This window comes from Lathyrus oleraceus, chromosome 5 (assembly GCF_024323335.1).
Source record: "Lathyrus oleraceus cultivar Zhongwan6 chromosome 5, CAAS_Psat_ZW6_1.0, whole genome shotgun sequence".
NCBI classification, from domain to species: Eukaryota; Viridiplantae; Streptophyta; class Magnoliopsida; order Fabales; family Fabaceae; genus Lathyrus; species Lathyrus oleraceus.
In genome coordinates, this window is record NC_066583.1 from 125,158,042 (window position 1) to 125,166,457 (window position 8,416).

Below are 8,416 nucleotides of genomic sequence, written 5' to 3' on the forward strand. Positions count from 1 at the left end.
GAAATAGAATGAGATGAAACTTTGATTATGAACACTTTTTTAAAAAATATTGAAGGAAATATGAAAGAGTGATTATCTTAAGTTTGTATGAAAGTTCTTGGAGGTGAAAAATCATTTTGAAAAATTAAGAATTTATATTGCCAAAACACCTTTTCAAAGAGGTATCATTTTCTCCATAAACATTGATGAAAAGATATAATTTTTCAAAAACATTTTCACTGCAACGAACAGTGTTAACCGGTTAACCAAATGGGTTAACCGGTTAACGCATACAACGTTAACACAGGATTTCAAAAAACTGGGCTGTTAACCAGTTAACCCATATGGTTAACCGGTTAACACTGTTGAAATGCAGAAAAATACTTTAAGAAAATTGTGTCTTGCATTTCAATGTGTTAACAAATGGTTATGTTTAAAAATGCAAATGCAGATCATGATTGTTGAACACTTGTATACTAATCTAAGAGTGAGTTAGATATACCTAAGAAGTGAATCAACAATCTTGCAAACGGTTGACTTGAAAAAGAAGCTTGATCAAAAGTTCCTCATGCGTATGTGGCTTGATCACTTTGATGCTTGAATTATCTTTGAAGCTCTTCTCTTTTTGCATTGATGCATGTTGTCTTCATCAAAATACTTCTTGGATTGAAGCTTGCTTCTACAATCTCCCCCTTTTTGATGATGACAACCACTTTGAGATAGATGCTTGAGAGTGAAGTTTCTCTAAGTTGATTCTCCCCCTAAGTTTAAGAACTCCCCCTAAATGAGAGGCATACAAAATTCTGCATAGAGAAACCATTAGAGAAACAAGTCTTCTCCCCCTTTGGCATTAGCAAAAAGGAAGAGACTTATGAAAAAGGAAAAGTATACAAGCATACACACATTTTGTGATCATTAGATAAGCATTCAAGCACATATTATGACAGAATAAAAATGGATTAAAAGTTAAGTGTACGGTAAGCATAATTAGCATAAACATAGTTTAACAACAAAAACAATAGAACAACACATAACAGGAACATAGAAAAAACATAATGCTTTAATCTTCTTCCGAACTGTCCTCATTCTCCTCGCCTTCCGCTTCACTACCGGCTTCACCTTCATCATCTTCCATGGGAAGGTTGCGGGAACTTAACACTAGGTTCCGAAGACTTTTGATAGCGCGGGTGGTTTCACGGTGTTGGCTCATCATGGTGGTGTAAAGGAACTCGTTTGTAATGCCACCTTCCGGAATAGGGAAGTTTGAAGAAGAAGACCCGTCATCATACTTGTAGGAACCGTCATTGCATTGAATAATCCCGGTATTCTTCATAATGGTAACGCCGTTGATTTCATTGGCGGTAGTGGTCATAGCCAGAAACGGTTCTCTCCCGATTTCCATGTCTGTTAATTCCAAAATCCTTGAGATAAGACGACCGTATGGCAGCCTTGTTTTGAGAGATAGTTGCTGTTTCAGATGATACATCATAGTAGGTAGCCAATTAATTCTGATTTTGTTCTTCACAGCAAATAGAACTTGCATCTCCAAATCATTGATTTGTGAAAGGTTTGAATCCTTTGGCAGCAAGACATGGCAAATAACATAATGCAGCATTCGATCATCAACCGACAGGTTCTTAGCATAACAGAGTATGCGAGAAGTGCGATGTCCCGACACAACAACATCCATTGGAAATCTACAGATTGAGTAGTAGTATTCCATTTTATCATATTGAGCCCATTCTCCTTCATCATGATTAACACCTTTCCGAAGAAAAAATCCTGAATAGGGAATCTTAAGAGACGCAGCCAGCGACCTTAGGTCGGTTACAATTTCACAATCTCTCACAGTGGCAGACAGCATATGTTGATCATCATCATTCAGATTTAAAGTAAAATGGTTCAGAAACGATTTTACCAAATCAGTATAAATTTTGCCATTATCAGTTATGAACGCATGCAACCCTTGATATCTCAACAGCTCAGGGAAAGAGAAGGTAGTGAAGGATTTGAGATTCACATACTTACCCTTGAGCAAATGTCTAACCCTGACTCTGAAATCCATTCTCCTCTTCTTTGCTGTTTCCATTTGCACTTCTTCCTCTTTACTGATAGATGCCGATACGGGAGCCTTTTCTCTTCTTGGAGGAGCCATGGGGAAAAAAGGAGGTGCTAGGGTTTTGAGAGGATTTTTGGGATTTTGAGAGTTAATAAGAGAGTATGGTTGAGTGGGGTTTAATGGGTTTTTTAAAAAAACAACACTCAAGAAGGTTGAAAGTTGAATGAAATGAGATGAAGGGTTTATGGTGAGTAATGAGGGAGGAGAGAGTTATGAGGTGTAGGTGAAAGAGTAAAGCACATGCATTTAACATAAACACACATACCACAATAAAGTTTAAAGTTAAAAAAAATAAAATTAAAAAATCTGTATTCAAAACGTTAACGTAGAAGTGCTGTTTTGGAGGTGTTAACCGGTTAACCTATACCGTTAACCGGTTAACGGACTGAAATTTTTCAAAAATAAAAGAAAAACAGCAGCTCCGTTTTGAAGAATCGGGAAAAGATTTTTACAAAAATTTTACACAAAGTATTAGCACTTATCAATACGCAACTTTCGATTTAAAAATATTTTAAAACGGATAATATTTGGACATGCGAAAGTAAGAAAAACGGAAAACGGCGAAAAAGAAGTGCTAGCATTGCATAACATAAAAATTGAAAGTAAACACATTTTTAGCAACTATACCACATAGTAAGTAATTTGAAGACAAGGTTAGATGTCACCTTCATTGAGAATACCAAGTTCTCGCCGAATCTTGAAGAATTGCTCTTTAGCCAATGGTTTTGTGAATATGTCAGCGAGTTGGTTATGTGTATCCACGAACGTAACATCTACATCTCCGTTAAGCACGTGATCGCGAAGGAAATGATGTCGGATATCTATGTGCTTCGTCCTTGAATGCATGACCGGGTTCTTTGTGATGTTGATGGCACTTGTGTTATCGCATCGAAGAGGAATGCAGCCGAGGTCTACACCAAAATCCAGAAGTTGTTGCTTAAGCCATAAAATTTGTGCACAACAACTGCCTGCTGCAATGTACTCTGCTTCGGCCGTGCTAAGTGCGACACATGCTTGCTTCTTGCATGCCCACGACACTAGTGCATTCCCGAGAATGTGACAAGTACCACTTGTGCTTTTTCTATCGGTCTTACATCCTGCATAGTCAGCGTCAGAATAACCAATCAAGGAGCATATACTACCTTTTGGATACCATAGTCCGACGTTCGTTGTTCCTTTGAGATATTTCATAATCCTCTTCACGGCGGTGAGATGCGATTCCTTCGGGTTTGCTTGAAAGCGTGCACACAAACATACACTAAACATAATGTCAGGACGGCTTGCCGTCAAATATAGTAATGAACCAATCATACCTCGATATTTTGTAATATCTATTGACATTCCGGATTCATCTTGATCAACGTACGTTCCGGATCCCATAGGAGTGGACATCACTTTGCAACTATCCATATCGAATCTTTTCAATAATTCCTTGCAATACTTGGATTGGTTGATGAAGATGCCATCCTTTGTTTGCTTGATTTGTAGTCCAAGAAAATAGTTCAATTTTCCCATCATGGACATCTCGAATTCTCCTTGCATCATGATTGAAAACTCTTCGCAAAGATCTTTGTTTGTTGAACCGAAGATGATGTCGTCGACATAGACTTGAGCCAATAAGGTGTTACCCTTGATCTTCTTTATGAACAAAGTCTTGTCAACCTTTCCTTTTACAAATCCCTTTTCACATAGAAAGTTGCTGAGGCGGTCATACCACGCTCTTGGTGCTTGCTTTAAGTCGTATAGTGCTTTCTTCAACTTGTAAACATGTGAGGGATTCTTGAAGTCTTCAAAACCCGGAGGTTGTTTGACGTAGACTTCTTCATTGATATAGCCATTTAGGAAAGCGCTTTTGACATCCATCTGAAACAATTGAAAATTCATAGAACAAGCATAAGCAAGTAATAGTCGAATTGCTTCTAACCTTGCTACCGGAGCGAACGTTTCATCAAAATCAATTCCTTCCTGTTGGTTGTATCCTTGTGCGACCAATCTTGCTTTGTTACGAACTATGATCCCATTCTCATCAAGTTTGTTCTTGAAGACCCATCTTGTTCCAATGATGTGCTTGTTGTCCGGTCTTGGTACAAGACTCCAAACTTGATTTCTTTCGAATTGGTTGAGTTCTTCTTGCATTGCTACTATCCATTGATCGTCGCCTAAGGCTTCATCGACTTTGGTTGGTTCTATTTGAGACACAAAAGCCATGTTGAGACAAGCATCTTTGAGATTTAGTCGTGTTGCAACGCCTTGGCTAATATCACCAATAACTTTATCGATCGGGTGATCTCTATGAGTTTTCCATTCTTTCGGTAGATCATGATGTTCTTCAATGATTGGTGAGCCATCTCCTTGTGGAATTGATTGAACATTTGAAAGTTCCTTTTGTGATACATCTATTATATCATCATCGTCATCAACAACAAAGTTATCCTCTTTCGAGGGGTTAGTTTCATCAAAGCATACATGCGTTGATTCTTCAATAGTAAGAGTTCTTTTATTGAAAATTCTAAATGCCTTACTAGATAGGGAGTAGCCAAGGAAGATACCTTCGTCGGATTTCTCATCAAACTTACCAAGGTTGTCCTTTCCATTGTTGAGGACAAAACATTTGCACCCAAAGATGTGAAAGAAAGATATACTAGGCTTCCTTCCTTTGAAAAGCTCATACGGAGTCTTTTTGAGAATCGACCGAATGTTGACACGGTTGCTAACAAAGCATGCTGTGCTAACTGCGTCCGCCCAAAAATATTTAGGAAGGTTGGAGTCACTGAGCATTGTTATTGCGAGTTCCACCAAGGATCTATTCTTTCTCTCTACGACACCGTTTTGTTGTGGTGTTCGTGGTGCGGAGAAGTTGTGGGAAATTCCGTGCTTTTCGCAAAATTCTTCAAAGAATGTGTTTTGAAATTCTCCCCCGTGGTCACTTCTTATGGAGGTTATTGAGAGAGACTTCTCATTCTGAATTTGTTTCGCATATTTTTTTGAAAGCCTTGAAAGCGTCGCTTTTCTGCACAAGAAACAAAGTCCACGTATATCTAGAGAAGTCATCAACAATTACTAAACCGTAAACATTACCTCCGAAACTTTTCGTTCTTGATGGACCGAAGAGATCCATGTGCAAGAGTTGAAGTGGCCTCGACGAAGATACAACATTCTTGGATTTGAAAGTTGTCTTGGTTTGCTTTCCCTTTTGGCATGCGTCACACAGCTTATCCTTGATGAACTTAATCTTTGGAAGACCAACAACAAGATCATGCTTTATTAATTTGTTCATGTGCTCCATGTGTATATGAGCGAATCTTTTATGCCATAGCCAAGCCTCGTTGTTGTTTGTCATTAAGCACTTTACCTTCAAGGAAGAGTCATCAAAAGAAGTCATAAAAATATTATTAACCCTTTTACCTTTTAGCAAAATGTCATGGGTGACTTCATGCTCTATCACACATTCATCTTTTGTGAAATTGATCCGGAACCCTTTGTCACACAATTGACTTATGCTAAGAAGGTTGTGCTTTAGGCCTTCAACATAAAGGACATCTTCGATGATGGTAAAAGGAGGTGCTCCAATGGTTCCTACTCCAAGGATCTTCCCTTTGGTGTCATCACCGTATGTAACATATCCTTTGGCCTTTAAAGATAGATGTGAAAATTTGTCGATGTCGCCCGTCATATGCTTTGAACAACCGCTATCAAGATACCATTGATTCGAGGTTGTCTTCAAGCATACCTACAAAACAAAATCAAGTTTTGTTAGGTACCCAAATTGCTTTGGGTCCTTGGTAGTTAGTACCCTTTTTAACCCACACATAATGCCCTTTTGGAACGCTAAAGTTTCGCACATAACAAGCATTAGGTGTGTGCCCTTTGATTCCACAATAAAAGCAAGTAGGTTGAAAATCACTTCTATATCTAGGAACATAATTCTTCTTCTTAGCAATCAATTTCTTTTTATGACTTTGATGCATATTTTTAGAATTGTTTACTTTCTCTTTAGCAACTTGTTCACTTGCTTTAACAAAAATGGTCTTATTTGTGCTTGGTTTAGAAAACTTAGAATATCCTAATCCACTTTTATCATTAGAATATCTTTGGTGCTTAAGAATTTCTTCCAAGCCAATTTGACCTTTTTCATATCTTTCTAAAACTCTTTTAAGTTGAATAATTTGAAAGGATAAAGATTCACAATTCTTACATGCAAGCCTTTGTTTTTCATCCATCAACTTTTGTTTTTCATTTTCAATATATTTTTCCAAAGCAGTATTTCTTTCTTCTAAGGATGAAATTTGTTTCTTTTGGGATGAAATACTTTTATACAATGTCTTGCATTCTTTTAAGAGTTCATTTATAACATCTTGTGCGTCGTTGTCATAAACTGAAAAATTACTACTAACCTCATCGATTTCTTCATCGGAGTGATGTGAAGCCATAAGAGCCATGTTCGCACATTCATCGCTTTCCGATTCCAAAGATGAACTGATCTCATTATCATCCCAATCGACGTAAGCCTTTTTGTTTTTGAATTCCTTCTTGCCTTTGAATCCTCCTTTCTTTGCAAGTTTTGGGCAATCCGGCTTTATGTGACCTTGCTGTCCACATTCATAACACGTGACGTCTTGCATTGATGTGGATGCTTCCTTTTTCCTGAAATGGTTATTCTTTTTAGGATAAGAGGAATTTTTATTTTTATTAAAAAACTTACCAAGCTTCTTTACAAGAAGCATAAAGTTCTCATCCTCGGACGTCTCATCATCTTTGTCCCTTTTTGAATCAACCTTCAAGGCAATTCCCTTGGACTTCTTTTCTTGACTTTCGTGCTTCTCGAGCCTTCCAAGTTCCAATTCGTGTTCTTGAAGTTTTCCAAATAAAGACGCGGATGTCATCGTTGAGAGGCTCTTCTTTTCCGAAATAGCGGTCACTTTCGGTTGCCATTCTCTTGTCAAAGATCTTAGGACTTTCAGGTTGAGATCATCATTAGTGAAATTTTTACCCAGAGCAATCAAGTGATTTGTTAGATGGACGAATCTCTTTTGTAAGGCAACTATAGATTCACCGGGCTGCATGCGGAACATCTCATATTCTTGACTTAGAGTGTTTAGCCTCGATCTCTTCACTTCGGTGGTTCATTCATGTGTTTCAACCAAGGTGTCCTAAATCTCCTTTGCCGATTTACATTGAGATATACGGAAGAACTCGTCCATACTAAGAGCGCTTTGGAGTATGTTGATTGCCTTCTTCTCATTTAGAATTCTTTTCTTATCATCTTCGTCATAAGTGTTTTTCAACTTTGGGGTACCAACTCCATTCACCACATTTACCGGTTTGTGTGGACCTTCTTCAACTGCTTCCCGTATACCTTCCCCTTGGGCTTCAAGATGTGCCTTCATTCTCCGGAGAAGAGTGGGGGCTTGTTGCTACTTCCACCGTCTTTGAAAACCGGATTTATGCTTGCGGAAGCCATGCTGGATCTCTAGGAACAAGTTACCTATAACTTGCTCTGATGCCAATTGTAAGTTGTAAATGCGCCTAAGAGGAGGGGGGGTGAATTAGGTGGTTAAAAATTCTTCGATCTTGTTTCCGGTTTTTGGTTATTTTGTGTTTAAGTGCGGAAAAATAAATTGCGGAAAGTAAAAAGATACCGGAAATTATAGTGGTTCCCTTCACAATCCGAAGGTACATCCACTCCCCTTTCCACACGAAAGTGATTTTACTATAGTTAGAATTATGGTACAGCCTATTCACACAAACGGTGATGCCTACTATCTAACCTAAAAGTAAACAAGTGTATGAAGAACAATCCTCTTCAACACCAACCCCTGTGTCCAACAATCCTGGATCACAAGTCAAACAGAAATAAATCTTTTGATGATATTAACAAAGTGTAGTATTATCAATCTTCTCTTGATTGATCTTCTCCTTAGATAAATAATTCACTCAATGAATAATATACAAGTGTTCAAGAAATAGAATGAGATGAAACTTTGATTATGAACACTTTTTAAAAAAATATTGAAGGAAATATGAAAGAGTGATTATCTTAAGTTTGTATGAAAGTTCTTGGAGGTGAAAAATCATTTTGAAAAATTAAGAATTTATATTGCCAAAACACCTTTTCAAAGAGGTATCATTTTCTCCATAAACATTGATGAAAAGATATAATTTTTCAAAAACATTTTCACTGCAACGAACAGTGTTAACCGGTTAATCAAATGGGTTAACCGGTTAACGCATACAACGTTAACACAGGATTTCAAAAAACTGGGTTGTTAACCGGTTAACCCATATGGTTAACCGGTTAACACTGTTGAAATGCAGAAA